This window comes from Amblyomma mixtum, chromosome 1 (assembly GCF_055824585.1).
Source record: "Amblyomma mixtum isolate Tamu chromosome 1, ASM5582458v1, whole genome shotgun sequence".
In the NCBI taxonomy this organism is placed as follows: domain Eukaryota; kingdom Metazoa; phylum Arthropoda; class Arachnida; order Ixodida; family Ixodidae; genus Amblyomma; species Amblyomma mixtum.
This window is the reverse complement of record NC_143012.1, coordinates 140,979,950-141,005,740: the sequence shown is the minus strand read 5'-3', so window position 1 is coordinate 141,005,740 and position 25,791 is coordinate 140,979,950. Positions and strand designations below refer to the sequence as shown.

At 50.3% G+C, this 25,791-nt stretch overlaps 1 pseudogene; it reads right to left on the bottom strand.

Annotated features, from left to right (window-relative positions):
* The window catches only part of LOC149367761 (uncharacterized), a 125,397-nt pseudogene that overhangs the window by 4,649 nt on the left and 94,957 nt on the right, over positions 1–25,791 (bottom strand).

Sequence of the window (25,791 nt, the reverse complement as noted above, 5' to 3'; positions counted from 1 at the left end):
CCCTCTTTGATGCCCTCTTTTATCATGTAGTTATTCATTCTCGCTTTTAGGAAAGTGAATATTTGGTTCATTTCATTCCTGTTCGATCTTTTCGACATCATCCTCGTTTTACGGTACCCCGCTGCTACACTCATCATGGGCGCTTCAATCCTGATTATACACCCAAAATTTTTAATTCTCTGTCTGATTAAAATCTTTTCAGTTTCTTCGCTGTCACAATTAAAACATTTCTTAAAAACTCTTGTGCCGGTAACTTAAACTGTTTCTTTGTTGGTGTTTTATTATTAAGGCTACTTTTGTTTGCTTGTTTTCCCACGAATGTATTGCAGAATCTTTGTAATTCGCCGACTGGTGGGTGCTGCCCCAGAAACCTTTAGGGCTTGGGCAGACGTGTCTTAAATATGTAAAGATGTTTTTTTTGAAAAATAAAGGTGTATATTATTATTATTACTGTTATTGTTATTATTATTATACAAATTCTTCTTGCATGTAGCTTACATCTGCTAGTCAAGTTGGAGGTCAGCTTGCTACAGGGATTCGAGCCGACGACATAGGAACCTCCTACTTTATGCCTTTCCAGAGTTTCGTGTAAAAATTGTGATGCAACCTTTCGTCGTATGCCGTTTCAAGTAGTGTCATACGCGCTTCCTTTCGCATTCCCGCACGCAAGCAGTATCCAACTAACTGCACGCTATTGTCGATTTTCGCCAACTAGAGGGGACGGTTCAATCGGTACAGTATGGCTACCCTGTGTAGAATCGTCTCGTGTCAGCATAGGTGGAATCGCTCTGTCATGGCAACGTACCTCTTTTGTCGATAAAGCTACCCTAGGCCAGAAGAAGCGCATTTCGCGGTGCATGCCAAAGGCCACAACTGCGCATGCGCCGTTACCAAGGCAACCAGTTGCTCTGGAGCCATAAGTGTGCGTCGCGCGCCGTCGCTCCGCTGAGTTCCGATCACTTCGCTATGCGACTCACTACGCATGCAGAGAGCCACGCCGCGTAGCTGGGATATAAGCCGGAAATGATGCGCTCGCTCCTCAGACGCGCACCATGGAAGAAGGAGAGCGGCCGTGCTCCTCACGGCAGCAGTACAGGCTGCGTGAAATTGAGTCTTCCGATCCAGAAGTCGTCGCATGGTACAAGGCCGGCCGACAGCGTGAAAAGAGGCGAGAAAGGCTAAGCGGGCGGCCGAGACGCGTGAAGAACGAGAGGAAGGTCTCGCGAAGAGACGCCGCCAAGCTGCTGAACGACAGCGACGGCGTGTAGCAACCGAAATGTCGGTAGACGAAACTGCTTTCGCTACGTATATCCTGGCCTAGGTGGGAGAAGCGTGCCAATTTTTTCGACGGTGGTGGTAGCCCTGTGTGATACAAACGGTCTTGTTTGTCAGTGGCGCAAAAGAATAAACGAGGGACAAGAAAATAATTGCTGTCTGTCTTTCAAAAACAGCCATCGTGGAGGCGGAGCGGTAGACGGTGGACACGTGCTTTGGAATCAACTTAAAACCAATGTGTGCGTTGTATTGTGCTTCATGGCAGGCAAGCACTTAAGGTCATCATCATGCGCCGAACAAAAAGTTCAAGTTTCCGCAAAATGATTTATCACCTGAAAACGTGTTCAGAAGGTTTCATCATCACCATCAGCCTCACTACGCCCACTGCAGGGCAAAGGCCTCTCCCATGTCTCTCCAATTAACCCTGTCCTTTGCCAGTTGCAGCCTCTGTATCCCCGCAAACTTCTTTATCTCATCCGCCCACCTAACTTTCTGCCGTCCTCTGCTACGTTTGCCTTCTCTTGGAATCCCCTCCGTTACCCTTGAGGACGAGCGGTTATCTTGCCTTCGCATTACATGCCCTGCCCAAGCCCATTTCTTCCTCTTGATTTCAACTAGGATATCATTAATCCCCGTTTGTTCCCTCAACCACTCCACCCTCTTCCGATCTCTTAACGTTACACCAGTCATTTTTCTTTCTATAGCTCGCTGCGTTGTCCTTAACTTAAGCTGAACCCTCTTTGTTAGCCTCCACGTTTCTGCCCCGTAGGTGAGTACCGGCAAGATACAGCTGCTGTATACTTTTCTCTCGAGGGATATTGCTACAGAAGGTTTAGTGCCTTCAAAACCATAAAAACAGATAAAGTACAACTGCTTTATCTCGAATGAAAGGGTTTAATGGGAGGTGTTCATAAAATTGTGGGAAATCTTTTTCATTTGTCTCTCTAGGTTTCTGCATGAAAATAAAATGTGGTTTGCGTTCACCACATATCTACATAATGCACATGTGGGTTTACATTTGTCTGTAAAGCTAAAGCCGGGTGTAAAATATGTGTGCCCACTGCGTATACGACCTAATATCGCTACATACATTCTTTATAATGCATGCTTATTTTCATGATTTCATTGTTGCGAGCTAGTGCAGAGCTTATGTCCGCTATTTCAATGCCATCAATTACTACACGGCTCGCAATATTTTTCGTTATGATGTTGCGTTGCGAACCTTGTTATATTCTTTATCATATATCACAAACTAAGGGTTTGATTGCATTGCTGGAGTGTAATGCTCTTAGTAGGCTGAAAAAACCAGGTCAGATAATGTTCTTGGTGCTTTCGTTCCGTATTTCCTAACAGCCGAAAATAGAACAAGATATTCGGCTGTAAATATCACTGCACAATGCGCAACTTTCGATACACGCGTTTTAAACTCAGTGTAGCTGCAATATTGTTCTTTTAGTACGAGATTTTTAACATCATGTGTTCTGTCGGCGTTTTTTCTTGGTGAAAGGCGTAAACCTGAGACAACAGACATTGGGAGAACTATATAATGGGTGGTCGTGCTCTGCGTAATACCAGGTAATGCGTCCAATATGCCCAGGCTGCGGCACATCTCATCAAACCACGAAAGTGGTGGCCTCCTTGCTTGGATTATATTTGTGGATGTCATTCGAAGAGAACAAAAATAGTCATTGGATAATAAAGGTATTTTTCTCGTGTTGTTATGCTGAGAACGTAGGGAGAAATGAGTGCAGTTCGCATATTTTCTAGTAAAGGCTTATTTCCAATAAAGAAGTGAAAAATATAAGAATGAAACTGAATCGAAATGAAAGTATTCTATCACCTCCGCTCTCCGCGGATAAGAAAGCGAGATAACACCATACATGCATCCCGTAATATGGCCTGCCACTATACAGCGTGACGACACTTTTAGAGCTTGAAATGTGCCCTTTAGTCTTATGTTCTCATGAATGTTTGTCGACAAATAGCGCCTTGTGTTTACATAGGCCCTTCGTTTCAGGGAACAAAACCTTTTCTGGGATTATAGGCTCGCGCCCTCGTAACAAATGCACTCATGATATTGCACGCGTTCTACTAAACCCTCTGCTCCAATTTTCACCGTCTGTTTCTGGCACCACCAAACTCATGCAATGACACTTTGCTGCTTTTCACTACCGTTATCGCGCAAGCATCTGTTTAAGGCACTCTTAACGTATATTTCAACAACAAATCTCCGGCAGCTGTATGTGCAAGGGCCAGCGAACTACATAACAAACGGAGCAAACTACGTTCTTCCGCGCTGCCGATGTTTCGTCTACGAGCTGGCGGCGCTGTAGCAGTGTGGCGTTGATTTTGTGAAAATATCCCATACTTCGTAAGCTAATCGAAATCGAATGTCGAAAGCGGACGTCATTGCTCGCAAATCTCAAAATCTTTCGGCATAGTCGAAACAAAGCTGCAGACTGCAGCATCAAGGGCCTTATTTTTAGTTTTGCTTGAATTTATGGGGTTTGATGTGCAAAAACGAGTCAGACAATGAGGAACGCCGTAGTGCAGGACTCCAGATAATTTCAGCCACCTGCAGGGATCTTTAACGTGCACTGACATCGCACAGTACACGCGCCTCTAGCATTTCGCCTCCATCTAAGTGCGACCGCCGGAGCACGATGTATACACACCGAATGTGACCGACGCGACCTCTTTGTCGAGGGTCCGCAAGATCGGCATTCTGCACGGGCTTACCTCGTTCTGGAGCCGCCTGGTCCCCTCTCGGATGCTCAGCGCGGCATCTGCCTCGCTCAGGGACCCAATGCGCTGGACAGCCGTGGAGAGGCGCGGATGCCACGAGACCACCTCGAAGGCCACCGCAGCGCGCTTCATAGAAGAGCCGAGGACAAAAGCAGCCGCGCACTCGAAGAGTGCGTAGTTGCGCCGAACCTGCGAGGGTACAAAGGCGTTGGCACTCATTCTCACACGCACGATTTGATAGACAATCGGTGCAGGCAAATTGCAGGCTATGCCCGAAAGCGGATGATGGTCACTGTTGTGTTGTGTTTAGTGGCACATAAGCATCCAAGACTGATGATCACTTGGTCAGGGATGCAAAGCGGTGGAAACAGCGTCCCTACGGCGTAGCACGGCGTAGCCGCCAATTCATGTGGCTGCCTGTCGGCGAGCGGGAACGGTAACCGGAAGGCGTATTGCCAAACCATACCCGGTAGGCGCACTCGAGCAAACGACGCCCAGAAGCGCGATAATGTTTCGTGACGTCACTTATTTCGAAAGCAAAAATGGCTGCTTTATGTGCGTCCGCGGTATTTTCACGCAGTTCCAGACATGTGATCCGAAGGCTCTATGCAAGCCGCGGCAACTGCTCGTTTTGTCCTGCGTATTTGCCTCTGAATGCGCAAAGTGCTTCGACTCCAAGCGATATGCGCCGCTGGAGGAAGCATGCTCGCCCCTCGGATCGAGTCTTCAAACTGACGCGAGACCTACCCAGTGGCGATGCCATGGAGCGTTTATATGTAGCAGTTTGTGGTTATTGCAAGCGTTCCTGATTCCTGCGAGGATCATCGCGCACAGCGGCGAGTAGGAGCTGCTCAGGATGAATTTCCTGTGCGCGCAAGAGCTGCATAGCACAGTTACAAGTGTCCGCTGTTGCGACCCGGGTAGCATGGCCGGACCGGTGATGGGACGAGGAGGATGGGAGACTGGGTTAAGATGAAGGCAACGAAAACTTTATGCAGTTATTTACATTATTTACAAAGAGCGACTGAGAATGACTCTCATTGGAAGGGAACTTCTTCGTCAACCGGAGTCGGCGGGAGCTAGCAGGCTTCTCTTGGCCGCACTCCCAGCCGAGTTAAATAGGGTTCGGATTCCCCAGATCCCTGACTGGGGAGTCAAGTTCGAAGAACACTGTCCAATTGGATGGACCGAAGTGGACGCTGGTGTTACCACCCACGGCAGGGGCGGTGCTGGCTGTTCCGCTCTATCGCAGCTCGGTCGATGGGAAGGGGTAGATGCTGACTAATCCAACACGGCTGGAAATGGATCTCCCGCTGTCTACCAGCAGGTGAACGAACGTGCTTCCCCGCCGGATGTCCAGAACACGAGACATCTGTCGAGGACACAGCCGTCTTCAATTAACAGCCAGCTTGACTGTGCGTAGCACCCCTCCGTCCTTCGGCGACCCGAGGATATACAGTCGGCCTGACTGGCGCCGCCACGTCGCCGCAGCTTCCGTTGCGGTTGGCCGCTGTCTGTGGCCCCGTAAGCCCCCTTCGCATCTTCGGCCTTCGCCGCTGCTGCCGTGGTCACCTCCGCTCAAGGAAGTCCGCTGCCCTAATTCACATAGGCTAGGAGGGGGGGTATCACAAGCACTACAAGTGTCTGCCGCCTTCGCTGCTGCTCGTTGCTGCCTGCTCGGGCCCACGTGGCCAGAAGTACGATCATGACACCGCGTAGTGAAAGTGATTGCGATCGCAGCGCATGCTTTTCCGTCAAGGCAGCGAAATGTGCTCCTGAGAAAACCCACTACGCACGCCGTATTTTCTGAACGCTGAAATTAATTTGGCTTTCCGCGCTAGTTGCATTCGTTGCAGTAACCGCGACCGAAGCGAGCACAAGACGTTGTTTCCGCAACGTATCCAGCGCCGATTTTGATCAGGATTCGTTTAACTACTGTATTTAAAAACTGCCGTGTGTGCGACGTGACCCGATCTTTGCTTCACCGCTGTCGGACCTGTTTTCAGCCGCGACAAAAGCAGCATCGCCGTCTCTGTGCGGCTTGGGGCTCCATACAGCACATTTTGTGATGATGGGTGCTTGGGTCACGACTGGCCGGCGCCAGTGTGCAACGAGCAAAAATGTCGGTGTGCAATGCAGATGTCTCCTCCGGAGCATCGTCATTTTTTTTCTTACTTCCTGCAGGCTATGCAGAGCTATGTATGCAATAAGTATTTTCGTGAAGAACTGCTGACTAAAAGCAACTTCCTCTGCATGATGATGGGCTGAGCCAGAGTAGTAGTTTTCGGTTCAGGTTGTGACAACATGGGACCGCCAGATGAGGAACTCGCAGTATAAACAAATATCGCCGCAAGTAAACCGCGCCTGCTTCGCAGTCTACAAATCCCTAATACGTATTAACGGTGTAACTTTTACATGAGATTTCGACTTGATTTTATTGGTTATGGTATATTGGGGGTTTAACGTCCTGAAGAGACTCAGGCTATTAGGGACGCCGTAGTGAAGATCTCCAGAAATTTCGATCACCTGCGGTTCTCTAACGTGCCTCTAGAATTTTTCCTTTATCCAAATTCGACCGCTGCGGCCAGGATCGAACCTGCGTCTTTAGGGTCAGCAGCCGAGTGCCATAAATCACTGGGCCACCGTGGCGGCTGACTTGACTTTATGCCAAAAAAAAAAAAATATGGCAGCAGCTTAGGTTTCTAAAGTTATCAAGGCAAGCACCTTATATATCTGTACAGTCGTGCCACTCTAATACTGACACCTTTGTTCCTAATAAAAACTGTCCGCAGAGCAAGTTGTGCATAACAAGTCGTGGTGAAAAACAACAAAAATTGTTAAGGAAATCTCTGTGATTCCTTTTTCGCTTTTTTCTGCAAACGGAGTTAAGTCGATAATGGAGAAATGCTTTGAAATATGAAGTTGAAGTGACATCTTGTTTTCCATTGTAATCAGAAAAGTGGAGTGATCTTGACTCGCCTCGTGGGCCATGGCATCCCTTGTGCCGATCTACCCATGGCCATGAAACTGCATCTACTTAATGATCCCTCGTTTGTTTTTGATCATGATAAAGTGTTTGTCCACAGTGCAACTGCTTGACACTCCAATGTATCGCCAGCAGTGCTAACAAGAGGAATTAGAGGCGAGCTCTGCCCTGTGAGTGCTTTTAGTCTACTGTACACTTTGTACATATGTGCAAGAATTTTGCAGAGGAGAAAACGACTGCCAACTTTCCCGTTTGGATACACATCGAGTACGCCTGCCATTTGCTTTAGCGCGCTTGAAACTTAATAAGTCGCCAACTGTAGGTTAACGGCGGCATTTTGATCATGCATTATTTTGCTTCTGACGAGCTTTTTTGCACTATGTGTTCCGCCATGGTTTTCGTTTCTTCTGTATTTTACCTGATGTCTGTGGAATAACTTTCTGTGCAGTGTCTACAATATCCAGTGTAATCAAGGGTTAATATTCACCTATACCAGAGTCTGTATTTGATGCACAAGGCAATGCTCAGAGTTCCCATAACTTCCAGTCAGCAATCTGTTCTTTGAACTTCCTAGGATTATTTATCCTCGTGGAATGAAGAAGAAGATCCAGCACCGCCACCAACGACGACGAAGCGCTAGCGCCGCCCGTAGGAGGCTCGTGCTGGAGAACTGCCGCTTGTGTGCCGGTCCCTCGCCTCGCTCGTTCCTAGACTTCTTGCGCCAGGGTCTTCGTCGCCAGCGCTTGAAGGTGCCAATAAACCGCTCTACATTTGGTGGAGGTTGCTGCGGTCACCACCGTTCCCCCTCACCTTGGAACTTCGCAGTCGCACCATCCCGATGTCCAAGGCCGGTCAGCAGCCCCCCAGTCAACAGCCATCCCCCACGCCGGAGCCAGTCATCTGCTCCGGTGCCGTCCGGCAGCGGGACCCCGCTGTTTTCAGCGGCCACAGCGATCAAGATGTGGAAGATTGGCTGGAGTCGTATGAACGGGTGAGCCGCCATAACAACTGGGACGACCGCGTCAAGCTCACAAATGTGATATTCTACCTGAGCGACGTCGCTAACCTATGGTTCCGAAACCACGGGGCCGACATTCCCACCTGGGCCGTTCTAAAGACCACCCTCGCGGAGGTTTTCGGTCGTCCCGCCGTGCGGAAGCTGCGCGCTGAGCAAAGCCTGCGTGTCCGAGCTCAGCACACCAATGAGACTTTCACGAGCTACATTGAGGATGTAGTAGACCTTTGCAAGCGTGTTGACCCGTCTATGACCGAGGCTGAGAAGATCAAGCACATCCTGAAAGGCATCGACGACGACGCCTTTCAGATGTTGTTGGCGAAGAGCCCCACCACCGTTGCCTCGGTGTACACCCTGTGCCAAGGTTTCGATGAGTTGCGCAAACAACGCCTTTGCGCTCGTCGCTCTCCCCCACCTGCCGACTCCATCTCCGGCCTGGGCATCAACAATGAATTACTCGCTACCATCAAAGACTTCGTGCGGGACGAGGTAGCCAGGCAACTCTCGCTCCTATCGCATCAACACCCGTCACCGCCCGTCATCAGTCCTGAGATCCGGCACGCCATCACGCGGGAGGTCGCCGATGCACTTCCTAGTCTTCGGCAACCGGCACCCTTGACTCCCCAGGCCGGTCTTTTCCCAATCCAGCCCACTCCTGTTGCCGCCCCGTTGAGCTACGATCCTGCAGTAACAGTGCCGCCCGCACCCGTGCCTCTCACATATGCCGACGTTGTCAGAAGGCCACCGCCGCCGCAGGCCTATGCATACGCTCCTCCTGCGGTGTCTGCGCCTGCTGCTCCCCGGCACCGTTTCGCGCCCGTTCCCTACAATCCTTGGCGCACACCTGACAACAAACCTATCTGCTACGCCTGCGGTCGTCCCGGCCACGTCGCGCGCCTCTGTCGACGTACTCTGCCTGCACCCCTACACCCCATGCCGGATTACCCCGCTACGGATCGCACCTTTCGCCCATCTTTCGAACCACCCCATCGGGGCACCTCACCTGATCGCGCTCATGGTCGTCAGCCCTACGTTTCCCACCGATCGCCGTCCCCTCGCCGCCGCTCCTTGTCGCCCATGAGGCGTCGCACCGTCACCGCCGATTCGGAAAACTAGCAGCCGCAGTTCCTGGCGCACGAACTGCGCTATCATCGCCCTGTTCAAGTCCTCGCCTTTCACCGCCAAATCTTCTTGACGTGTTTGTGGACGGCGTACCGACACTTGCGCTTGTGGACACTGGGGCCACCGTTTCTGTGATTAACGAAAATTTCTGCCGTTCGCTTCGAAAAGTTACGACCCCATCTTCTGGACTCTCCCTCCGTACAGCTAGCGCCGAGCCCGTTCATCCTTCTGCCGCTTGCACAGCCCGCGTCGTCATCGCCGATGTTTTATACGTTGTCGAATTTTTAGTCCTCCGTGCAAGCTCCCATGACGTAATCCTTGGCTGGGACTTTCTATCCCGCCATAGCGCCGTCATTGACTGTGCCCGTGCGCACGTTGTCTTTTCTCCGCTCTGTGATACACTTTTCGACGCACCTCCGATTCGCTGTGATGATAAGCTTGTTGTTGCCGAGGACACCGATATTCCCCCTGAGAGTGCTGTGTTCGTCCCTGTGTGCACCGCCTCTGTTTCTGACGCCACCGTTCTCTTCAAGCCTTCCACCCTCCTTGCCTCTCGCCGACGTCTCTCTTCCCTTCGCCGTCATCGACATTCACCACGGTGCTGCCGCAATCCTTGTCTCCAACACCTCATTCTCTGCGTTTCCCCTGCTTCGTGGCGAGTGCCTTGGTCATTTTGAAACCGCTGACTTCATCTCTTCCTTGGATACCGATGCGCCCTCCTCCAGTCTCGACCTCGCTGCCCTCACCCCACGTGGCGCTCCTCGCGATCACCCACTGCCTTCGGACATTTTCGACCGCTCTATTGATCCCGCCCTCGACACAGCTCAACACGCGCAGCTTCTTGCCCTGCTCAACCAGTTTCGCTCCTCGTTTGACCACCAGTCCTCTTCTTTGGGCCGTGCGACCAGTGTCGAGCACCACATTGAAACCGGTACCCATACTCCTCTCCGCCAGCGCCCCTACCGTGTGTCACTTCCCGAGCGCCGCCTCATCGCTGAGCAAGTGGACGACATGCTACAACGCGGCATTATTCAGCCATCTGCCAGTCCTTGGTCATCCCCAGTGGTGCTGGTGAAGAAGAAGGATGGCTCGATACGATTTTGCGTGGACTATCGCCGGCTCAACAAAATTACGCGCAAAGACGTCTACCCGCTACCCCGTATTGACGACGCCCTAGACTGCTTGCAAGGCGCCGAATTCTTCTCCTCTCTGGATCTCCGTTCCGGCTATTGGCAAGTGCCGATGTCTGAGTCCGACCGTCCTAAAACGGCATTCGTTACCCCTGACGGCCTATATGAATTCACCGTAATGCCATTCGGTCTGTGTAACGCTCCCGCCGCGTTCGAACGAATGATGGACAATGTATTGCGCGGGCTCAAGTGGAACATTTGTCTCTGCTACTTGGATGATGTTGTTGTGTTTTCGCCCGATTTTCCGACGCACCTCCAGCGCTTGCGCCAGATATTGAGCTGCCTCACCCGTGCTGGCCTTCAGCTTAACCTCAAGAAATGTCACTTTGGTGCCCGGCAACTGACAATACTCGGCCACCTCATATCCAAAGATGGCGTCCTACCTGATCCTGACAAACTCCGGGCTGTGGCTGAATTCCCTAAACCGACCTCTACGAAACAGGTGCACCGATTTGTGGGCCTCTGCTCCTATTTTCGGCGCTTTGTCCCTAATTTCGCCTCTATCGTCGCGCCCCTTACGAAACTCCTCACTGGTCCCGCCGACCTGTCTACGTGGGACTCTGCCTGCGATGAAGCTTTTGCTGCGCTCCGTCGTCGTCTTACTTCACCCCCTATTCTTCGGCACTATGACCCCAGTGCTCCTACTGAGGTGCACACCGACGCAAGCGGAATTGGCCTCGGTGCTGTCCTGGCCCAGCGCAAGCCCGAATTTTCTGAATACGTTGTTGCGTACGCCAGCCGTGCTCTCACCAAAGCAGAGTCGAACTACAGCGCGACTGAAAAGGAGTGTCTGGCCGTAGTGTGGGCTCTCACAAAATTCCGCCCTTACTTATATGGCCGCCCGTTCACCGTCGTTACTGATCACCACGCCTTGTGTTGGTTGGCCTCCCTCAAAGATCCCTCAGGACGCCTTGGCCGCTGGGCACTCCGTCTTCAGGAATTCGATGTTACCGTTGTCTACCGGTCGGGCCGCAAGCACTCCGACGCCGACGCCTTGTCACGCTCGCCACTGCCCTCTCCTGCGCCCTCTTCCCTCGTATCTGATTCCCCACTCGCAGCGCTCACTGCTATCGACATGCCCAATCAACAACGCCAGGATCCATGGATTTCTTCCTTGCTGGATGCCCTTCGTGCGCACTCTACGTCCTCCTTCCCTCGGGCCCTTCGTCGCCAAGCTTCCCATTTCGCCATCCGCGACGATCTCCTATACCGCCGCAACTATCGTCCGGACGGCCGAAAGTGGCTCCTCGTGATTCCCCGCCATCTTCGGTCTGAGATCTGTGCGCACTACCACGCCGACCCTCAAAGCGCTCACGCTGGATCGCTAAAAACCTACGAGCGGCTACGCCAGAGGTACTACTGGCGGGGCATGTACAACTTTGTTCGTCGATTCGTTCGCTCCTGCACAGCCTGTCAGCAGCGGAAGTCGTCACCTCGACCCTCGACTGCCCCGTTACAGCCATTACCGTGCCCGGCTCGCCCTTTCGATCGTGTGGGCATCGACCTATATGGGCCGCTCCCCTTCACGACCGCCGGGAATCGATGGATTATAGTCGCCGTGGACCACCTCACTCGGTATGCTGAGACCGCTGCCCTACCTGCGGCTACTGCTCGCGACGTCGCCTTCTTCCTTCTTCATCACTTCGTCCTGCGTCACGGCGCTCCGCGAGAACTTCTCAGTGACCGCGGCCGTGTTTTCTTGTCTGAAGTTGTTCGCGAGCTTCTCGATGCGTGCCACTCAGTCCACCGTACCACTACCGCTTACCACCCCCAAACCAACGGCCTCACCGAACGATTCAACCGTACTCTTGGGGACATGATCGCCATGTACATTAGCTCCGACAGCTCTAATTGGGATCAAGTCCTTCCGTTCGTGACCTATGCATATAACACCGCATCCCAGGCAACCACCGGCTTTTCCCCATTCTTTCTTTTATTTGGGCGCGAGCCTTCCTGTCTGCTGGACACAATCCTTCCCTACAACCCCGACAGCTCAGAATATACTTCCATTTCTGACATTACCCGCCATGCTGAGCAGTGCCGCCAGTTGGCTCGCTCCTTCACCGCCGAACGTCAAGGGCTCCGGACACATGAGTCGGACCAAGACACGCCCGCTACACACTTCTCCACTGGATCATTGGTCTGGCTCTCTGTTCCGGCTGCGTCCAAATTTTCGGCCAAGCACATTGGTCCTTACCGCATCTTAGAGCGTACGTCACCAGTGAACTATATCATCGAACCGGTGACACCTTCTTTGGACCATCGCCGCCGTGGTCGCGACGTCGTTCATGTCAGCCGCTTGAAGCCTTATTACAGCCCTCTCGTCGTCTCCTCGCCTTGAGTCGCCCGGATGGCTCCCTCTTTCCGCCGGGGCAGTTGGAATGAAGAAGAAGATCCAGCACCGCCACCAACGACGACGAAGCGCTAGCGCCGCCCGTTAGGAGGCTCGTGCTGGAGAACTGCCGCTTGTGTGCCGGTCCCTCGCCTCGCTCGTTCCTAGACTTCTTGCGCCAGGGTCTTCGTCGCCAGCGCTTGAAGGTGCCAATAAACCGCTCTACACTCGATTTATAATTTCTGTGTATTTTAAACAAATGGGAAGGTGGTACCTTTCACAGAGGTTATCAATAACAGCCCCTCCGAAGCTGCCAAGAGCAATGGAGAGCAAGTAGCAAGGTCTATTCCTGTGTACAGTTCTGTGTAGTATTAAGATATGTTGGTTCTTTTCTATTTAATATGCATGAGCCAGACGACAGTAGTAATTCTTTGGTTAGCGCACCTCGCGAATCGATTCTATCACCTCCGCATAATGGGTGGTGTGCGTTAAAATCGCCAACCAACAGGAACGGCTCCGGAAGCTGGTCAATAAGTTTTTCAAGTTCGTAAACCGACAGGAAATGGTCTGGTAGGATATACGAGGAACATGCGGTTATTAATCTGCAGAAAGTTAGGGGTCGTATGCCACTCCATCTAAATCAGTAGGCAGGGAAGGATATCAGAAGGGAATTGAATTCTGAGCCACAAGAGCAACCCCATCCGCTGAGTGGCCACTGCATAGCCTGTCCTTCCGGTGTGTGTGTATGTATATATATATATATATATATATATAGTTGCAGGAGGTCTTGTCGTTCAATGGGCCAGGAAGACTTGTAGAAGAAGGGGTCACAACCTTGCAATTATCTTAATACCGACAGTTTCGGACGGAGGACCGTCCTTCCTCAGGGTATACACAAGAATCACCCTGAGGAAGGACGGTCCTCCGTCCGAAACTGTCGGTATTAAGATAATTGCAAGGTTGTGACCCCTTCTTCTCCATATATATATATATATATATATATATATATATATACACACATATATATATGTATATATATATATAGTGCGTTTCCTGTAGGCAACGCATGTTTGGTCGATAGTGCGCGAGTATTTGGTGCATGCCATCCAGGTTCTTAAGTAGCCCTCGGCAGATCCAGTGGATAATGTTCTCGACAGCCATAGTTCTTAAGAGAGGATTCGAAGACTAGTGGGAGTTATTCAGGTCTCGCCGCCTTTACCAGGCGGCTTGACTGGCAGATGTCTTCTTGGTTTAAGGCGGTCTAAGAAACTCTTCCTCTCTCCGGGGGACTCCCTCAGCGTCTCAGACGCTGAGAAACCTGGTGTCACCTCTTTTGCCTCCGGTGTAGACGCGAAAGCGGATGTGGGTTTGTCAAAAGGCAGAGACTCGCTCTCATTTGTCTGTGAAAAGTTGACCTCCGGGACATGGAAAGTGGGTGCAGCAGAAGGCTGCTTGGAAAAGGGCCGAGACGGGAGCGCATCAGCGACGCTGTATTGCGTGCCCACCGAGACGAGAGGCCGCCCGGCCTCCCGGCGCGCTGCGTCAGCGTAGGATGCTACGCAGATTAGCGAGAGCTCCTTCCGCGCTTCTGACAATGATATGTTTTCTCTAGATGCAGCGATGGCGTAGAGGTAGAGCAACCGCCTCGCGTGCTAGAGGACCAGGGTTCGAATCCCGGTGCCACGCAATTCTCCACCGGATTAAAAAAAAAAACTCCGCGTATCGATGGAATTGCATAACCAGGCTTGGAGTGCACCCTGATATCGGTGACCAGAACCGACAACGCACTTTCTCACCAGAACAGGATTTGGCCACCCTGGTGTAGTACTTGGCCACAACCTTCTATGAACAAACCAATTAACCCTCGGCCCTCAGTCCCCAGCGGCTGCGGAGCAACTGACCAAGGCGGCGGTCAGATCTTTGACGCAGCGAAGGTTGCTAAGAATCTCTGGCTCCGGACAGGCCGCCATTGGAAACTGAACCTGGCAATGTTTAACGCAACAACCTTATCAAGTGAGGCTAGCTTAGCAATGCTATTGGAGGAATTAGCCGGTATTAAATGGGATGTCATAGGGCTTAGTGAGCTTAGGAGGACAGATGAGGCGTATACAGTACTAAAGGGCGGGCATGCACTGTGCTATCGTGGATTAGCAGATAGGCGAGAACTAGGTGTGGGATTCCTCATTAATCAGGATATAGCTGGCAACATCGAGGAGTTTTACAGTGTTAACGAGAGAGTGGCAGCTATCGTAATCAGACTTAATAAGAGGTACAAGCTGAAGGTGGTGCAGGCCTATGCGCCTACTCAAGCCAAGATGACCAGATAGTTGAAAGCTTCTATGAGGATGTGGAATCGGCAATGACCAAAGTGAAATCACAGTACACTGTACTGATGGGCGACATTAATGCAAAGGTAGATAAAAAGCAGGCTGGGGACATGGCGGAAGGTGACTATGGCATAGGTTCTAGGAACAGTAGGGGAGAATTATTAGTAGAGTTCGCAGATAAAAATAATTTGCGGATTATGAATACCTTCTTCCGCAAACGAGCAAACAGGAAGTGGACGTCGAAGAGCCCCAATGGTGAGACTAAAAATGAAATAGACTTCATACTGTGTTCAAACCCTGGCATCGTAGAGGATGTGGAGGTCCTCGGCAAGGTGCGCTGTAGCGACCACAGAATGGTAAGATCTCGTGTTAGCTTAGATTTGAAGAGGGAACAGAGGAAACTGGTGAAGCGAAAGGCTATTAACGCTATTAACGAAAGGCTATTAAAGGCTATTAGCATTTAGAGTGAAGGTAGAGGAATTCAGAATATCGCTGCAAAACAGATTTTCCGCTTTAACTGAAGAAGACGACCGTAGTGTTGAAACAATGAAGGATAATCTTACAGCTATCGTTACAGAGTGCGCCGCAGAAGTACGTGGTAGGATGGTTCGACAGGATACCAGCAAGCTATCTCAGGAGACTAAATATCTCATTAAGAAACGCCAAAGCATGAGGACGTCTAACTCAACAGACAGGAAAGAACTAGCAGAACTATCGAAGTTAATAAATAAGCGCAAGGTAGCCGACATAAGAAAGTTTAACATGGAGAAAATCGAGCATGCTCTAAGGAACGGAGGTAGCCTAAAATCAGTGAGCAGGAAACTGAGCATAGGTAAAAACCAGATAGATGTATGCGCTAAAAGGCAAAGAGGGCAATGGCTTCAGGAATATGGATAAGATAGTTGAATTAGCCGAAGAGTTCTACACAAATCTATACAGTAGCGAATGTAATCATCAAGTTACTCTGGGAGGCAGTCGAGCACAGTAATGGGACATCCTGCCAGTAACGAAAGAGGAAATAAAGAAAGCCTTAGGAGCAATGCAAAGAGGGAAAGCAGCTGGTGAGGATCAGGTAACAGCAGATTTGTTGAAGGACGGAGGAGAGATTTTGCTACAAAAACTAGCCACCCTGTATACGCAATGCCTTGTGACCTCGACAGTACGAGAAGCTTGGAAGAACGCTAATATTATCTTAATTCATAAGAAAGGAGAGGTCAAGGACTTGAAGAATTACAGACCAATCAGCTTATTGTCCGTTGCCTACAAGGTATTTACTAAGGTAATCGCTAATAGAATCAGGACAACCTTGGACTTTAGTCAACCAAATGATCAGGCAGGCTTTCGTAAAGGATACTCAACAATAGACCACATTCACACTACCAATCAGGTGATAGATAAATGCGCAGAATATAACCAACCCCTATATATAGCCTTCATTGATTACGAGAAAGCATTTGACAAAGTGGAAACCTCAGCTGTCATGCAGGCATTGCGGAATAAGGGTGTAAATGAGTGTTATGTGAAAATATTGGAAGATATCTATAACAACTGCACCGCTACTATAGTTCTCCATAAAGTCAGCAATAAAATTCCAATACGGAAAGGTATCAGGCAGGGAGACACGATCTCGCCAATGCTCTTCACTGCCTGCTTACAGGAGGTATTCCGGGGACTGGAATGGGAACAGTTGGGGATAGAGTTAATGGAGAATACCTGAGTAATTTGCGATTCGCTGATGACATTGCCTTGCTAAGCAACTCAGGACAAGAACTGCAAAGCATGATCAATCAGTTAAACAGGCAGAGCAGAACGGTGGGGCTAATAATTAACATGCAGAAAACCAAAGTAATGTTCAACAGCCTAGCAAGGCAACAGCAGTTCGCAATTAGTAGCGAGGTGCTGGAAGTAGTAATAGAATATGTCTACTTAGGGCAGGTAGTGACCGCAGATCCGGATCATGAGAGGGAAATAACTAGAAGAATAAGAATGGGGTGGAGCGCATATGGCAGGTTCTCTCAGATCATGAATGGTAGCTTACCAATATCCCTGAAGAGAAAAGTATACAACAGCTGTATCCTACTGGTAGTCACCTATGGGGCAGAAACGTGGAGGCTAACAAAGAGGGTTCAGCTTAAGTTAAGAGCAACGCAGCGAGCTATGGAAAGGAAAATGATAAGTGTAACGTTAAGAGATCGGAAGAGGGCGGAATGGGTGAGGGAACAAACGCGGGTTAATGACATCCTAGTTGAAATCAAGAGTGCGCTTGGGCAGGGCATGTAATGCGAAGGCAAGATAACCGCTTGTCCTTAAGGGTAACGGAGTGGATTCCAAGAGAAAGCAAACGTAGCAGGGGACGGCAGAAAGTTAGGTGGGCGGATGAGATTAAGAAGTTTGCGGGGATACAGTGGCGGCAAATGACAAAGGACAGGGTTAATTAGAGAGACATGGGAGAGGCCTTTGCCCTGCAGTGGGTGTAGTCAGGCTGATGATGAAGATGATGATATTTTCTCTTACTTTGATCTGTATTCCTTTTTTCTCATTTTGTAATGCCTGACATGTCAGTGAGTACGCGGCGTGTGCCCCTTGACAGCTGAGACATTCTGCTCGAGCGGCACTGTAGTTATCAGTTGGGTGCCCATGAGCACTGCACTTCGCAAGGGTCAGTTTTCAGCGGCATGTTTTAGATCCGTTGTTGAAGCATCTGAAGGTTTTGTGCACAGGGACGGATTTTACAGTGAATGAATTCTGCTTTCACAGCGTCTGGTAGACGGGAACTCAAAAATGTCAGGATGATATTGGTGTCATCATCTCTTCACTGTTTCGCCTTATCGTGATGCGGTGAAAGGTAATGGCATCTTTATCCCGGAAGCCTTCAAGCAGGTCTGAATCTGTTTCGCGGATGAGATCGCGTTCGGATATGGCACCTTGTACAGTGTTCTGGCTGCGGGGGAAAGGGGGGGTGGGGGCGGTGATGGACACCAGGGGATGAGCGAACTGTTTTTGCTTGAATAAGATGTCTGAGCATACTTTGTGACACTTAGATAAGAAGGACACCGGATGCGAGTTTTCTTGCAGTATAGTTTTTGCCTATCATTTTATCGAGGGTCCTAGGAGTAACAAACACAGACATTCCGACCACCGGGTGAATATCTGCAAGGGAGTGGATGATCAGTAAACGAGGAAAATGTTGACAGTCAGGTCGGGTTCTTGCAAAACTCATCAGTGCAGTTCCTTTTCAGGGACCAATCAGGTTTTTTTTCGAAGAAGAATTGCTGATGCAATATGGGCATACTGATGGTTCGTAAAATATCGCTTGTGTGTCGCCGTATTATTCACAGGAAGGTCTCGGAGCCCCCCGACTGGCCTGAGCTTGACCATAGCCCCGACCACCGCCGTTCCTAGTTTCTACCCTTCACCTTAAAATCTTTCACCACGGTGAGGATTACAGCTTCGGTATAGGGGCTAAGGGTCAGTGGTGACGCCAAGCAGCAAACTAGCTAGCCTTGTTATAAGGCCTTACCGGGAAAGGTATATTCGCTGCATACTGGTTCAAATACTCAGCCATTAATATGGCTTACAGTGAAGCATGGTTTCACCTTTTAATCCTTATACACCCACCCACAACCAAGCATATTTAGAACAGAACATCTCCTTAGCGTTACCGTCTTCTATGTTACTTGTTTTCAAATCCCTTTTGCAGTATTAGCTGGTCATTCTAACGCCACATGACACAAGCCTAACTTCGCTAAGATCCTCGGATAAGTCCAGACCTGAGCTGTTCTTTTATGCGTAGCATACTACTTTAGCTACCACTTCAGCCCTTCACCGCGGTTATGCGCCTCCAAATCACGTGATACATGACGTCACACCACGTGACACGATGACGTCACGACAGTGGAGAAACGGGGGCCCACCTCGCACCGTCCCTGTGGTTGTGCGCCTCCAAATTACGCGACACGATGAAGCCACACCACGTGACACGATGACGTCACGACAGTGGAGAAACGGGGGCCCACCTCGCGCCGTCGCTGTGGTTGTGCGCCTCCAAATTACGCGACACGATGATGCCACACCACGTGACACGATGACGTCACGACAGATCGCCGTCACGCGCTGGGAGAGGGAGAACGATGCCATCGCACAGACGCCGGAATGTCCTCGAGCGGCATTCCCGCGCATTTCGAACGCGCGTTCACACTCGGTGCAGGTGAAACGCTCGCTCCACCGGGCAGGCGGACGCGGCTTCCGTGGCAATCCAGGCGCTCACCCAACGCGCGTCTCGGGGTTAGTCGGCGTTCCGCTGTAGCCATGCCGTTGTCTTCCCCCCCGACGAAGGCTTCTAGTGGTTGTATTAAAATGACCAAGTATTCAACCAAGGAAAGCCATGTATTACCAAGCATAGCCATCAATATGCTTCGCATCTGACTAGGCTTAACCTTAGCTAAGCCTCAGCCATTTTTTATTCTCTCAAACTATTTTTGAAGCTCCAGTGTCACCGCACTAAAGGTGAATCTTTAAATTCCTTTGTCTCGTGCACAAACTGCAGCTTTTTTTACTCTTTACCGTGACATAACCAACTTGTCTGTTCTAACTCGTGGTTCTTTCTACACAACCCGCACAAGCACCGTTGTGCCTCAGTCAGATTATGCCACTGCATTTCAAGATTCCCTTTAGTTTTTTGCCTCGAAAGGCTGGAATGGTCCTCCACCTCACAAGGCCATGCTCAAAAACCTGTTTTTTTGAACTCATCACTGCAGAAATTAATGCCGTAAATGATAATGCTTGAAGCTGCACTCTGGCTTGTGCAACTGCAATGTGCGCTCAAGAAAAAAACTGCTAAAAGACAATTGTGTCCCGCTTTCACTGTGCTAAACAAAGCCGTGCAATTTATCCGAGTGATGGATGAATTAGCTTCTTTGCAGTTACACAGTGTTATTCCTATCCTGGCTTTTATAATGAGCTGAAAGACAACAAAAATAAATCAGTATTGTTGCATTGTCGCGGTTCTGTGCAATGCAGAACTGCTATAGTTACCACTGATTTTACGTGGTCCAAATGGCTGAAAACGTTAATTTTTTATGTGCATTTTCAATCATCTTTGAGAGCAGTGTACTGAAATGTGGATTTTTAATGCATGCACAAATCACATGCATACATCTCTCTCTCTTACACACACACGCAGACGCACTCACACACACGCACGCACGCACACACGCACACACACGCGCGCACACACGCGCGCACACACGCGCACACACGCGCGCAACGCACACGCGCACGCACGCACACACACGCACGCGCGCGCACGCGCGCACGCGCGCACACACACACACGCGCGCGCACACGCGCACGCACGCACGAGCACACACGCGCACACACACGAACACATTGAATAGAAAAACATGTTTTTTGCAATAACTGCACTAACGGAGCGAGGAAACAAGCCTGTTTACGTGCACAGTGACAACTACTGGGCCCGGCTCTGGAAACAGTGCATGTGCATTTATCCTTTTCTCTCTCAGCGAAGCAAGCAACAACAGATAACACTCTCAATGGCAGCGACACTAATCTACCGCCTACGTACAAAAGATGCCTGGTAAATTACTGCGGCGCACTTAAGCATCAGAATTTTCGTCTAGTGAACAAGGCTTCGGTTGGCAAGCAAGGTCGGAAAAAATCTTTTATTGGCGTTTGGTTGGCGGTTGGCGTGTCGACCGTGTAAAATCACTCCAATGTGCTATTTTGAATAACTGACTAATAATTTAAAGCCTGCAATCTTAGCTATTTTAAAAATGGGATTATCCCAGTTTTAATGAAGGACAGCTGTTAGTAGAGCAGTGCGGTGAGGGGCTACTTGGTACGACATTATAAAAACGATAACTGCGCAAAAAGTACGCGACAAGAGTTTGCGCTTATCCCGTGATCATGTCCTCTCTTTTCCCGTACCTTTTTGAGTTGTTCCTGTTTTTACAAGGTTTTTACAAGCCTGCACTGCAGCCTTGCTTGTTCATGTCATTGTGATTGTCCTGATAGAGAATTCGCAACAAGAATCGCGTCGTCGTCCTGAAATCGCTATTGTAGGTTTGGGGGACACATAACTTTTCAGTGTAAAGACGAAGACGAACATTCTGTGCAGTGGCGGCAGTGCCATCGCTGCGCGTGCTTTGGGCTCGCTTTGGCTGACCGCAGACTGTTGCCGCCCTGCTCCTTCAATAAGGTGCCAGTGCTTTAATAAAGACGGGGGTTTATTAAAGGCACTGGGACCTTATTGAAGGAGCAGGGCGGCAACAGTCTGCGGTCAGCCAAAGCGAGCCCAAAGCACGCGCAGCGATGGCACTGCCGCCGCTGCACAGAATGTTCGTCTTCGTCTTTACATCAGTAAGTTTTAAAGCACAGTACCCTTAGGAACCGCGATCAAAATCCCTGAAGGATACGTAGCAGAAAGAACGTCGTGTGCTCGCTTTGGTTGCAATCACTACAACGAATGCGACTAGCTGCACAAAGCTAAATTCATTTCAGCTTCGAGAAAACACCGCGTGCGTACTGAGCTTTCACAGATGCACTTCCGCTGCCCTGACGGAAACAATTTCACTACGCGGACAATTGTCACTGTGCTGTTCCCCTTATGCACGTAAATTCACCGTGAGCAGTTGTTACTCGCCGTTGCTCATGGTGATTAAAACTCATTGAAATTGTAGCAAGTCGGAATCTTTTAAAGTGCGCAAGGAGGGGCGAGCTTTCGAGCACCTCTCCCCTGAGGTCATGTGACCAAAGTAGGTCTGGGTGGTGAAGGCAGTGCAGAGGCTGCTGGAACAAACTCCCTCGGTCTTGTCCAGGGGGCAGGTACTCGTGACCGAGTTAGGCCTGGCCATATGCGGAGTTAGCGTGGCCGTTCTATGGCGGGGTAAGGAGGCGAACGAGGGGGGGGGGGGGGGGGGTGATCCAGGTATTACCTGTAAGCAGCGGACCAGGGGTTGTCATCTGAATTTTGACACTTTGGAGATCTGCTCTAGTCTCTTACAACTCATCCCATTAGCAGCCCATAAGGTTGTTCTGCTGTGACATCACGACTGATGAAGATGGTTTGGTTTGGTTTGGTTTATGGGGTTTAACGTCCCAAAGCGACTAAGGCTATGAGAGACGCCGTAGAGGAGGGCTCCGGAAATTTCGACCACCTGGGGTTCTTTAACGTGCACTGACATCGCACAGTACACGGGCCTCTAGAATTTCTCCTCCAAAGAAATTCAACCGCCGCGGACGGTATCGAACCCGCGTCTTTCGGGTCAGCAGCCGAGCACCATAACCACTCAGCCCCCGCGGCGGCCACGACTGACGAAGAGTGCACAGCAGTTAACAAGGACCGGTTACAGCGGAGATGGAAAGAAAAAAGAACAATAAGACGCCTAAGCGGTGCGCTGTTCGAATTTCTTTTCATCATGTTTTTACTTAGGTAATAGTAGCGTAAGCACTTTCCCGTCTTCCATGATACATTCTAAGGTGGCTCTATCGTCTTTTTCTTGCCATCCAGGTAAAAACGCGATGAAAAAAATCGAGCAGCGAAGCGCGTAGCTGCCGAGTTCGATTCGCTTTTCATCGCGATTGTGGATCATGCAAAAGCTTATAAATAAGTGCTTCCCATGAAAGGCAATAAAAAGGTGACATCGGTACGCCTGAAGTGAAGGGACACATGCCTTAAGCGAACGCACACAAAAGGCACATCGGCGGCTGTCGATTGTTTACTCGGCGAGTTTGCTGCAATGTGAGCAGCCATGCTAAACAAATGTGATGGCCACATCAAGCCGAAAGTGCATTGAAGAAATATTTGATAGCCACCTGCACGTCAAACATAAGCCGCCTACCAGAGTCATGGCGTTCAGTCCAACTTCATCACTAGGCCACTGTGTCACATCGATGGACGTAAGCGTGTAGCTGCTCTGCAGAAGCGTGGCCAACTTTTGCAAAAGCAGTGTGTCTCCTTCGTCGGCCAGGGCCAGCTTGAGGGTATGCAGACGCTGACTGTGCGCAACCCAGTTGCAAAGCACTTGCGCGTCTTCCTCGCTCACAGAGAACCCTGCGAGGACGCGGAAGAACTTGATGGTCAATTTTTGAAAGAGCACCAAAAAAAATTTAACCACAGTTAGCCTGCCACTCAGTTAAACGCTTAGCGGTACTATAAATTAACTGAAAAAAGGCGCAAACCTCAAAACAAATGCACTAATAAACGAAGATAGAAGGAAGAGAGAAAGGAAAATCAAACTCACGCAGTGCACATTTTTTAGTGGGAAATGGTGCGCCGTTTTCTCAGGTATTAATGGGCAATTTTCGTCGCATTAATAGGGGCAAGAACTGCGATTAAGATATGCGTTCATGCTCCCTGCCTTGAAGACGGAGCCAGCGTTGCAAGAAACTTGAGGGGACACTTAAGCTCTCCTCGAAGGGTATTCCGCGATAGCGTTTATAGGTTCCTTCACTTACCTGCGGTCCTCTTTCCTCATCGCTTCTCAGGCAGGGCAGTTCTCTACTTAACGTGCATAGATCGCGGAAGGCCGTAACTGGCACAGTGGTGCAATTGCTAAGCTATGTACTACCGCGCTCACTATAACTTGCAACCCGCGAGCGTGTGGCTGCAGCGTTTTCGGAAGCATGGTGGGGCCGACAAGCGGCGCGCCTGAAAGCTAAGTGGAAAGGATTCTGCTGTTAAATCAGCCAGGAGCATACCCCGCGTCCTCTCTTTGATTCTCACAGGCGCCGGCGCGTCTAGCCTTGAACAGGTGTGGTTTTATGGTGGGGCCGACGTCTTTATGCCATGGCCGGTGGCGTAATTATGAGCTGAAGCAGTGAGCTACGAGAGCGAGCAGTCGCAGGAAGACCTGTAATTAATTCAGCGACATAAAACACCCCTGTACGAACAGTTCTATTTGTCAGAACGAAGAGTAAACAAATCAGGCGAAACGATGACCATCGTTCGAAGAAAAGAAATAAAAACAGACTGAAGACGCCTAATAGCGGGTCATCCTTCCATGAGCGCTGATCATTTCACGCATCCTCGACGGAAGGGACGCAGAGGGCATCAACGTAGCTCGTGTCCGCTCGGACAGCATGCCACGCTTTTCGGATGGCGATCCACAAGTCGTCGTGAGATGCGCTGTGGAGGCCTTGCTTGCATAATGTGCTCTTCATTCGACACCTGCAATGTTCAATAATATTAACGTTCGCACCCTTAGGGATTCATGAAGCTCGGGTACACCACGTTCCTGTAGCAATGTCTTGACCCGCCTTGCTGTGTGGATGGGAGATAGATCTTGCTAACAAAAAGAAGTTTTCGTCGGGAAACGGGCCATCCAGGACATAAGGAATCGCTGTGCAGTTCAAGATCTCACAGTATTTTTCGCAGGTCAGGGAGTCTTCAGTTCGGACCAATGGACCCAGTCCTTCCCCCGACATGAATCCCCATACGTTTACAGCCGTCCTGCCGCTTGCAGCTACATCCTGAATATATTCTTGATCATAGCGAGCGGTGTCAGGCCGCGCGGTGTCTGGTCCCAGATGGTGGTGAAGGTCGACTCATCTGAAAAGACGAACGTTTCCCACTGGTCAACACTCCAGCCACTGTGCTCACTGGCGAAATGGAGGCGGGCCGCTTTGTTCTGCTGCGTCAGTCGTGGCTTCTGCACAGCCAGCCAGTTCTTTAGATAGCCTTCGGCCAGCTGTCTCCTCACTGTGGAAATGGGAGCCGAAACCCTTGCAGCATCGGAGAAATCTTGCGCGGTGCCAAACGAGATAGCGTAAGCAGCCCCGATCAAAACTTCATCTTCTGTCGCTGTAGTTGCCCGCGGGCGTCGGTTATGTGGAGCATCTGAAATGCGGCATCCCTTTAAATATGCTTGCACGGTACGGTTGACTGTGTGTGCTGACCACAACGTCATATCTGCCATTCTGCGCTGAGTGTAGGACCTCAGGGAAAGTTCCGAGATCCGTATACTTTCGCTTTCCGGAACTCGAGCCGTATTTGCAACAGCAATGTGCACCGCTCCTCCAAAACCGGCTCAAACCGTCAAAACTGCTTCAGTAATACTGTGATTGAAGCGTGATTCGGGCCACGGTTTTATCGGGCATCACAGGTGAAAGTAAAAGGTGCGAAACAAAATCAACTGCGACATGCACCTTGCATTCGTCACGCAAGCGCCGGCGCTGCGATAACGCCATGGTACAGCAAAGACCAGACGGCACAGGGGAGAAGACTGAGTGGTGGAAGGGCAAAATTCTTTCCTTTTTGTTTTCAAGTGCGTCGCTTGTCGGCTCCACCATGCTTCTGGAGAGCGATCCGGCCACGCTGCTTCAGGTTGCAAGTCACATTGAGCGCGATAGTACCACTGCCCATTCAGGTGACTTTCAAGGAGGCCACCAGTGGGGCTTGTCAGACCCAGGTTGCTGTGCCCTAGCAACCTCTCGAGACCAGTCGTCATTTCTCACGGTGAGCAGAAGGCACGACCCGGATTTTTCGCTCACATCTCCGACAACGTCGACATGGACAGTGCTGGTTTTGCTGCAGAACGGCAGACTAATCGCTGTCGCGTTATTACACTCATGCTCTAACAATGGCCAAGAGATGCCTGGGTATGGTCGAGTTCGGTAAGCAGTAGATATGCGAATGAAGCACAAAACAAGGATATCTAAAGTGTACGACACTAAGCCTTCAGTTCAGCGGCGCCAATAAATTAGTGCTGGCTCACAATCGTGGCCGAGGCTAGCGTCATAGTCATTAAAACTTCCTGTTGGGCGAGTTGGTAGTTCATCTT